The sequence below is a fragment of the Enhydra lutris genome, unplaced genomic scaffold, assembly GCF_002288905.1.
Source record: "Enhydra lutris kenyoni isolate GAN:26980312 unplaced genomic scaffold, ASM228890v2 scaffoldscaffold79, whole genome shotgun sequence".
In the NCBI taxonomy this organism is placed as follows: domain Eukaryota; kingdom Metazoa; phylum Chordata; class Mammalia; order Carnivora; family Mustelidae; genus Enhydra; species Enhydra lutris.
In genome coordinates this window covers 5,869,230-5,879,794 of record NW_019154163.1, presented here as the reverse complement: position 1 = coordinate 5,879,794, position 10,565 = coordinate 5,869,230, and positions in this window count along the sequence as shown.

Genomic DNA, 10,565 nt, shown 5'->3' with positions numbered 1-10,565 from the left:
ACTGTTGGTGGGAATGCAAGCTGGTGCAACCACTCTGGAAAACAGCATGGAGGTTCCTCAAAAAGCTGAAAATAGAGCTACCCTATGACCCAGAGATTGCACTACTGGGTATATACCCTAAAGATACAAACGTGGTGCTCTGAAGGGGCACATGCACCTGAATGTTTATAGCAGCAATGTCCACAATAGCCAAACTATGGAAAGAACCCAGACGTCCATCAACAGATGAATGGATAAAGAAGAAGTGGTATATATATACAATGGAATTCTATGCAGCCATCAAAAGAAATGAAATCTTGCCATTTGCAATGACGTGGATGGAACTAGAGGGTATTATGCTTAGTGAAAAAAGTCAATCGGAGAAAGACAACTATCATATGATCTCCCTGATATGAGGAAGTGGAGATGCAACGTGGGGGGGTTGGGGAGTAGGAAAAGAATAAATGAAAGAAGATGGGATCAGGAGGGAGACAAACCATAAAAGATCAATCTCACAAAACAGGCTGAGGGTTGCTGGGGGGGAGGGGGGAGGGAGATGGTGGTGGGGTTATAGACACTGGGGAGGGTATGTGCTATGATGAGTGCTGTGAAATGTGTAAACGTGGTGATTCACAGACCTGTACCCCGGGGATAAAAATACATTATATGTTTATTAAAAAATTAATTTAAAAAAGTGCTGCCTAACCACTCCCAAGTACTATGAAACTATTTACCTCATTTTGGTGGGTTTTTTTTTTTTTTTTTTTTGGTACACTGTACATCTATCAACAAAATCTAAGGTCATATTCACTTTTTAAAAAGCTGAAAACAAATAAAAAAATGATTATTTAAAAAAAAGTAATTGCATGTCAAGATGAGTTATAAACTGACTCCTATTTGAAATAATTTTAAAACTGGGCAAAATATATGAAACAAAGATTTTCTGACATTGTATGTTAGGTAGTACAGGATAATGAGCTCTAAGAAAAGAATAAAACAAGGTAAGTCCTGTAATTGTTCCAACTTATTACCTGCAGAATTTCCACTGAGTCAAGAAGCTAAATTTGGGAGTCAAGTCAAGTCAAGGTGGCAAGAGTTCTCAGAGCAAAGTACCTGAAAAAAGAGGGAAGTTGCAGAGAAGGAGCCCTAGAGATCTGTAGAGAGTTGACCCAGGCAGTTTCAGCTGAAAACTTAATGCATGTAAGCAAGAAAACAACCTAAGCTCAGGGAAAGAACCATTTAAGAGAACTAGAGGGAACAGTCTCCAGAGTTCACATGGGGCCAATCATAGTTTCTGTTCCCACTAGGCAGAGTGGAAGAACCATGCATATGCATCAGACATTGGGTAGAGTATCCAGAAGGATATTGGGTCAAGTAGCAAAGAAAGATTATTCTTAGACTAAAGGTTGCTCTCATTCCACCTTAAAAAATGAAAAGCAAACCTAGAAAGGATCAAATAATTTCTAGGCAATTTAACTGCATTTCAGAATAAACCCAAAAGAAGAAATCAAAAGGGAAATTAGAAAATATTTTGAACGCAATGAAAAATTTTAAGTATCAAAATTGGTGAGAAGCAGCTAAGAATGCTGAGAGGGAAATTATATGCTTAGCATTTACATACAATAGAAGAAAGACTCCAAATCAGAAACCTCAGCTTAACTTTAAAAACTAAAAGCAAATGACAAAATTAAACCTAGAGTAAACCGAAGAAAATAAAGATCAAGCAGAAATCAATGAGGGGAACCTGGGTGGCTCAGTGGGTTGAGCCTCTGCCTTCCGCTCACGTCATGATCTCAGGGTCCTGGGATCAAGCCCTGCATCAGGCTCTCTGCTCAGCAGGGAGCCCGTTTCCCCCTCTCTCTCTCTCTGACTGCCTCTCTGCCTACTTGTGATCTCTTAGTCAAATAAATAAAATCTTTAAAAAAAAAAAAAAAGAAATCAACGAAATAGAAAATACGAAAGCAATAGTGAGAATCAAACCCCGATAGGGTTTTTTGAGTAGATAAACAAAAGCAGTAAACGTCTAGCCAGACCAATTAGTGGAGGGGTTAAAAAAAAAAGTCACAATCTGACAGACAGAATAACTACAGATTCCACAAGCACTACAAGGATAATAAGGAAACGTTATAAGGGGCACCTGGATGGTTCGGTCCTCAGTCGGTTAAACATGGTCTTGGGATGAGCCCCACAGAGGGTTCCCTGCTCAATGGGCAGTCTGCTTCTCCCTCTCCATGTGCTCGTGCTCTCACTCTCTCAAATAAATAAATAAATCTTTTTTAAAAAATTTACAAAGAAAATAATTCTACATAAACTTTTCCAGAAAACTGAATACAGGAAAATACTTTATAATTTACTTTAATGAGGCCAGAATTATCTTTAAACCAAAATCAAACAAAGACACTAAAAGCTGCAAAAGACCCTCATGAAATATGCAAAAAATCTTACAGTGTTAACAAATCAAATCTAATAACGTTTAAAAAGAAAAGTCCATAATGAGCAAGGTTTATCTCAGAAATGTAAGATTATTTTAATATTTTAAAATTGGTTAATTTAATTAGCCATATTAGCAAACTAAAAAAAGACCATGATCATCTGAATAAATGCAGGAAAAGGATTTAACAAGATCCAACATCCATTCCTATTAAAAACTCTCAGTTAATGAGTAACAAATAGTATTTCCTCAACCTGATAAAGGGCATCTATAAAAATCCTACAGCTACTAAAATGCTTAGTGTTGAATACAGAATGCTTTCCCCATAAGATCAGAAATAGGGCAAATGGTTATCTATACTCAGCCCTTTCACTGTTTTACCCTTTTACATTTTATTGAAGGTTCCAGTTGGTACAGTAAGTCAAGGGATAAAGGGCATCTAGACTGGAATGGAAGATCTTTATTCATATATGCCATGCTTACCAAGGTTGAAAATCATACAGAATCCATGAAAACTATCAGAATTAATAAGGACAGCAAAATTTCAGGACAAAAGCAAAATAAAAATAACTCTACTGTATTTCTAGATGCTAAACAATGAGAAGTTGAAGTTGAAAAATATCATTTAAAATAGCAGAAAATATGAAATAATTAACACAAAATGTGTGTAAGACCTTAAAACTAGAAAACATTACTGAAAAAGATTAAAGACCTAGAGAGATGGATGTACATCTGTGTTCACAGAGTGAATAACTCAGTATTACTAAGATGTCCATTCCCCCAAACTGATCAATTGATCAATCAGTTTAATACCAGTCAAAATCCCAGCAGGCTTTTTGGTTGAAATTGGCAAATTAGGGCGCCTGGGTGGCTCAGTGGGTTAAGCCACTGCCTTTGGCTCAGGTCATGATCCCAGGGTCCTGGGATCGAGTCCCGCATCAGGCTCTCTGCTCAGCAGGGAGCCTGCTTCCCTCTCTCTCTCTCTCTGCCTGCCTCTGTCTACTGTGATCTCTCTCTGTCAAATAAATAAATAAAATCTTTAAAAAAAAAAAGAAATTGGCAAATTATATTAAAACTTATATGGAAATGAAGAAAACAGAATAGTTAAAGCTTTGGAAAAAAGATTTTATTTCAAATCTTATTACGAAGCTATAGCAATCAACATTGTGTGTGTGTGTGTGTGTGTGTGTGTGTGCGTGTGTGTGTAGTCAATGGAATTCTGACCACGGTACAAAAGCAATTCAATAAAGAGGAAATAGTTTTTTACAATAAACGGTACTAGAACAAATGAACAGCCATAGCAAAAAAATAAGACTTTACTTTGACCTCCCACAAAATACAAAATTTAACTAGAAATGAAACCCAGAACTAAATTTGAAAGTGTTAAAACTATAAAATTTCTACAAAAAGACCTGGGAGAAATCTTCACACCTTGGGTATGGAAAAGGTATCTTAAAGGGCACAGAGAGCACAAACTATAAGAGAAAAAAAAGAATAAACTGGATTTCATTAGAATTCAAAAGTTCTGATCGTCAAAAGACGTTGCCATAAAAATGAAAAAGCCACTGAGAAAAAATATATATATTTGTGAGAAACCTGTCCAACAACGACTTGTGTTTAGAATATATAATGAAGTCCTATCACTCAATAATAAACCCAATAAAAAATGGGCAAAGATTTAAGCAGATGCTTCACCAAAATTTATCTAGAAATAAGTACATTAGAGGCACATTTTGAGTCACCAGGAAAATGCAAATTCAAACCACAATGAGATACCACTACTAGAGTGGCTAAAATTAAAATGACTGAACATACCAATATCCAGTGAGGCTACAGAGCACCCAAAGTCTTTCTACACTGCTGACGGCTAAGTAAAATGATATAATCACTTTATACCTCTACCATACAGCTCAGCCATTCCACTCCTATCCAACAGAAATGAGAGCATATGTTCACATAAAATTTTGCACATGAAACCTCACAGCAGCTTCACTTATATAAAACAAAAACTGGAGAAATCCAATGTCCATTACTGAAGGAATAAATAAATTATTAAAGGGCAATAAAAGAGACATGCATCAATATGGATGAATCTCAATTACACTAAGTAAGGAAATACAGGGGAAAAAAAGAAAAAGAAAAATTATGTACTCTATAATTCCACTCACATAAATTCGAGGAAATGCAAACTACCTGATGGCTAAAGACAAAAAGCAGGTCAGTTATTGTTTTGTGGCCTCTCACATTTTTGTAAATGTGCCATGAGTGCTTTAAGAAAATATATACCTTCTAATTGTTGGGTATATAGTTCACTTATTTTCACTAAAGTTTGTTCACTTTGTTGTCCTATATTCTTTTAAATTTTTTGTTCTAACTACCAATCACAGAAAAACAGTTGTTAAGATGCCCGTCCTACTTTTGTCAATTTGTTAACTTTTCCCTGTAGTTCCATTGATTTTTTTATTTATATATCTCAAAGCTATAGATTTTGCAAAACTTTATAACTGCTACACCTTCCTAGTGAGTTTTTCCTCCTTTCATTAGGTCAGAAAATATTAGGGATCATAAAGTCTATTTTAATATTAGTAAAGCTACATCAGCTTTCTTTCTGTTAATTTCTATACATTTTCCCTTTCTTTTACTTCCAATTCTTTGTATCCTTAAGATTAAGTGGGTCCCTTGTAAACATGTATCTAGATTCTTTTTCTATAAGATTTATTTGTGTGTATGTGTGTGTGTGTGTGTGTGTGTGTGTGTAGTGGAGAGGGTCAGAGGGAGAGAGAGAGTCTTTTAAGCCGACTCTGCACTGAGTGTGAAGCCTAACATAAGGCTCGATCCCAGGACCCCAACCAAGATGATGACCTGAACTGAAACCAAGAGTCACACACTTAACTAACCAACTGTGCCACCCAGGCATCCCTAGATTCTCTTTTATTTCAGTCAGACAATGTCTGTGCTAATTACTGAACTTAGTCCATATACATATACAGTAATTATTCACACATTTTGAAATATTTCTATCACTTTATTTTGTACTTTCTGGTTACTTTGATTTTTCTGGTTTTTCTTATTCTTTTTATTTTCTCTCCTTTTCTAACTTAAATTTTACAGATCAGGTTTCCTTTATTTTTTTATCCCCACTACTGGCTGAAAACTTAAATAACCTATTTATGTAGAGGTTACCCTTAAAATTCTATCCTTAAAGCCAAAAGTTAACGAACGTTTCTATACCTTTGCTGAAGAAGAACTGTGAAACATTTGAACTTTAATCATATAACCTCAACCTAAATGTTACTTTTGTCCAGTATTTCAGTTCAATTTTGTTTAATAAACTACTCCTCCATGACAGATTATCTAGATGCATCTATATCTTTACAGATTACTTTGATCAGTATTTACTCTCGAAACTCAGTTTATGGGTTCAATTTTCTTTTTCCTTAAGTACATCTTGTGTAAGTTTTTCCAGTGAGGATGAGTGGTAAAATCCCTTAGCTTTGCTTTTCTGAGAATAACAACATCTTCATCATAACTACATGATGTGGAGAGAGGAGTCAAGATGGCTGAGGAGTAGCAGACTGAGAGGACATCAGGTCCCAAGAGTTCAGCTAGATAGTTATCAAACCATTCCAAACACCTACAAACCCAACAGGAAATTAAAGAAGAGCAGCAATTCAAGAAATAGAACTACTTTCTGAAAAGTAAGACATGCGGAGAGGTGAATCCGAAGCAACAGGAAGATAGACCCCAGGGGGAAGGGCCAGTTCCCGGCAAGCAGCAGAGCACAAAATCTGAACTTTTAGACATCTGCTCCACTGAGGCACATTGCTTCAGAGGCAAAGTGGGAGTAGAGTCCTCACAGAGACGAGGTGATTTCAGGTCCCACGGGGTCATAGAAGGATTGGGGTGTCTGAGTATAGCAGAACTCACAGGTATCAGATCAAGGAAGCCAACTACAGAGCTCTCAGTTTGGGGTTACCTTAAACCGTGATCCATGGTACAATCAGGCGACTGCTCTTTGAGCAGGGACCCCACAAAATCTGGGGAGACTCGCCTTCCATCTCTGGAGGCAGGAATCTGCTGGATTTGTAGATGCCAAACAGGGCCATGTGCCAGAGACAGAAATGCTCAGTCACAGGCCAGGTGAGCTCGGAGCACAGCTGGAGACCAGGGAGATGGGAATGATGGAGTGCTTTTCCCTGAGGGCCTACTGGGGAGTGGGGCCTCGAGCTCTTGGCTCCTCCAGGCTGGAGATTGGGAGGCTGCCATTTTTGTTCCCATCCTCCAGAGCTCTATGGAGAAAGTTCAGGGAACAAAAGCTCCCAAGAGCTAAACGAGCAGATCACTTGGCCTGGACCCTGGCAAGGGTGGCACAGTTCCCGTGAGCAAAGACATTTAAGAATCACTACAACAGGACATCAGCAAGAACATCCAGCCAAGACCAAGCTCAGTGATCAAGGAGAACAGTGGAATTCCAGAGGAGGAGAAAGCAAAGCATGGAATTCATGGCTTTTTCCCCATGATTCTTTAGACTTGCAAAGTTAATTAAATTTTTTTAATTTTATTTTTTTCTTATTCTCATTTTTTTAACTTTCCCCTTTCAACATTTTTTAAGTAGTTTATCTTTACAATATGTTTCTTTAAAAAATCTTTTTAAACCTTCATTATTATTTTATCCTTCACTGTATATAACTTTATTTTTTGTATACATATAGGGTTTTTTCTTATAAAAAATTTTGGGATACAATTTCTTCCAAGAGGTCAAAATATACCCTAAATCTACCACAGGGATTGCTCCAGCTTGAGCAAATTCTCTCTACTTTCTTATTCGTTCATTTTCCAACCAACTTATCTTATTAATTCCTTTTTTAGAATTTTTTTCTATTTTCATCTTTACAGTCATATTCCATCCCTTCATTGTGTTTACTCTTATTTCAGTACATATATATATATGTTTTTCTTTCTTTAAAATTCTTGGAGGTACTTTCTTCTAAGAGAATGAAATACACCCAAAATCAAGTGGGTGGCTCTGTTCCATTCACCAGTCTAATATATATATATATATTATATATATAAATATATATATATATTTAATTTTTTAAATTTCTTTTTGCCCCTTTTTTTTCCTCCCCCCACTTGGGGATATTTTCTGATTTGGTCAGCGTACATTTTTCTGGGGTCATTGCCACCTTTTTAGTATTTTATTCTTTCGTTCATATATTCTTACCTGGATAAAATGACAAGGCCGAAAAACTCATCATAAAAAAAAGAACAAGAGGCAGTGCCAATGACTAGGGACCTAATCAATATGGGCACTGTTAATATCTCAGATCTAGAGTTCAGAATGATGATTCTCAAGGTGCTAGCTGGGCTCCAAAAAGGCATGGAAGATATTAGAGAAAACCTGTCTGGAGAAATAAAATCCCTTTCTGGAGAAATAAAAGAACTAAAATCTAACCAAGTTGAAGTCAAAAAAGCTATTAATGAGGTGCCATCAAAAATGGAGGCTCTTACTGCTAGGATATTTGAGGCAGAATAGAGAATTGGTGATATAGAAGACCAAACGATGGAGAATAAAGAAGCTGAGCAGAAGAGAGACAAACAACTATTGGACCAAGAGGGGAGAATTTGAGAGATAGGTGATACCATAAGATGAAACAATATTAGAATTGGGATTCCAGAAGAAGAAGAAAGAGAGGGGGGCAGAAGGTACATTGGAGCAAATTATTATAGAGAATTTCCCTAATATGGCAAAGGGAACAAGCATCAAAATCCAGGAGGTGCAGAGAACCCCCCTCAAAATCAATAAAAATAGGTCCACAATTTGTCATCTAATAGTAAAACTTACAAGTCTTAGTGACAAAGAGAAAAATCCTGAGAGCAGCTCGGGACAAGAAGTCTGTAACATACAATGGTAAAAATATTAGATTGGCAGCAGACCAAATCAGGTCTCAACCAGTACCAAAAGACTGGGATCATTCCCTGCATATTTTCAGACCCTGTGCTCTGAAGCTAGAACTCAATCACAAGAGGAAAGTTGGAAAGAACTCAAATACATGGAGGTTAAAGAGCATCCTACTAGAGAATGAATGGGTCTACCAGGAAATTAAAGAACAATTTAAAAAATTCATGGAAACAAATGAAAATGGGAACACAACTGTTCAAAATCTGTGGGACACAGCAAAGGCAGCCCTGAGAGGAAAGTATATAGCCATACAGCCTTTCTCAAGAAACAAGAAAGGTCTCAAGTACACAACCTGACACTACACCTAAAGGAGCTGGAGAAAGAACAGCAAAGAAAGCCTAAACCCAGCAAGAGAAGAGAAATCATAAAGATGAGAACAGAAATCAATGAAATATTAACCAAAAGAACAGTAGAACAAATCAAAAAAACTAGGAGCTGGTTCTTAGGAAGAATAAATAACATTGAAAAACCCCTGGCCAGACTTATCAAAAAGAAAAGAGATAGGGCCCAAATAAATAAAATCATGAATCAAAGAGGAGAGATCATAACCAACACCAAAGAAATATGAACAATTATAAGAGCAACTATATGCCAGCAAATTGGACAATCTGGAAGAAATGGATGCATTCCTAGAGACATATAAACTACCAAAACTGAACCAGGAAGAAATAGAAAACCTGAACAGACCCATAGCCAGTAAGGAGATTGAAGCAGTCATCAAAAATCTCCCAAAAAACAAGACTCCAGTGCCAGACGGCTTCCCAGGGGAATTCTACCAAACATTTCAAGAAGAATTAATACCTATTCTCCTTGAAACTGTTCCAAAAAATAGAAACAGAAGGAAAACTTCCAAACTCATTTTATGAGGCCAGCATTACCTTGACCCTAAAACAGACAAAGACCCCATCGAAAAAGAGAATTACAGACCAATATCCTTGGTGAACACAGATGCAAAAATTCTTGCCAAAATACTAGCCAATAAGATCCAACAGTACATCAAAAGGATTATTCACCATGACCAAATGGGATTTATTCCTGGGCTGCAAGCTTGGTTCAACATCTGAAAATCAACCAATGTGATACAATACATTAATAAAAGAAAGAACAAGACCCATATGATCCTCTCAATAGATGCTGAAAAAGCATTTGACAAAGTACAGCATCCTTTCTTGATCAAAACTCTTCAAAGTGTAGGGATAGAGGGTTCATTCCTCAATATCATCAAAGCCATCTCTGGAAAACCCACAGCAAATATCATCCTAAAAGGAGAAAAACAGAGCTCTTCCACTAAGGTCAGGAACATGGCAGGGATGTCCACTATCACCACTGCTATTCAACATAGTACTGGAAGACCTAGCTTCAGCAATCAGACAACAAAAAGAAATTAAAGGCATCCAAATTGGCAAAGAAGTCAAACTCTCACTCTTTGCAGATGATATGATACTTTAGGTGGAAAACCCAAAAGACCTCATTCCAAATCTGCTAGAACCTGTATAGGAATTCAGTAAAGTGTCAGGATATAAAATCAATGCACAGAAATCAGTTGCATTTCTATACACCAAGAAGAAGAGAGAAGAAAGAGAAATTAAGGAGCCAATCCCTTTTACAATTGTACCCAAAACCATAAGATACCTAGGAATAAACCTAACCAAAGAGGCAAAGAATCTGTACTCAGAAAACTATAAAGTACTCATGAAAGAAACTGAGGCAGACACAAAGAAATGGAAAAGCATTCCAGGCTCATGGATTGGAAGAACAAATATTGTGAAAATGTTTATGCTACCTAAAGCAATCTACACATTTAATGCAATCCCTATCAAAATACCATCAACTTGGAGAGGAGTCAAGATGGCGGAGAAGTAGCAGGCTGAGACTACTTCAGGTAGCGTCAGATTAGCTAAATAGCTTATCTAAAGATTGCAAACACCTACAAATCCAACGGGAGAGCAAAGAGAAGAACAGCAACTCTAGAAACAGAAAATCAACCACTTTCTGAAAGGTAGGACTGGCGGAGAAGTGAATCCAAAGCGACAGGAAGATAGACCGCGGGGGGAGGGGCCGGCTCCCGGCAAGCAGCGGAGCAACGGAGCACAAAATCAGGACTTTTAAAAGTCTGTTCCGCTGAGGGACATCGCTCCAGAGGCTTAACCGGGGCTTCACCCCGGTTAAGCCTCTGGAGCGATGTCCCTCAGC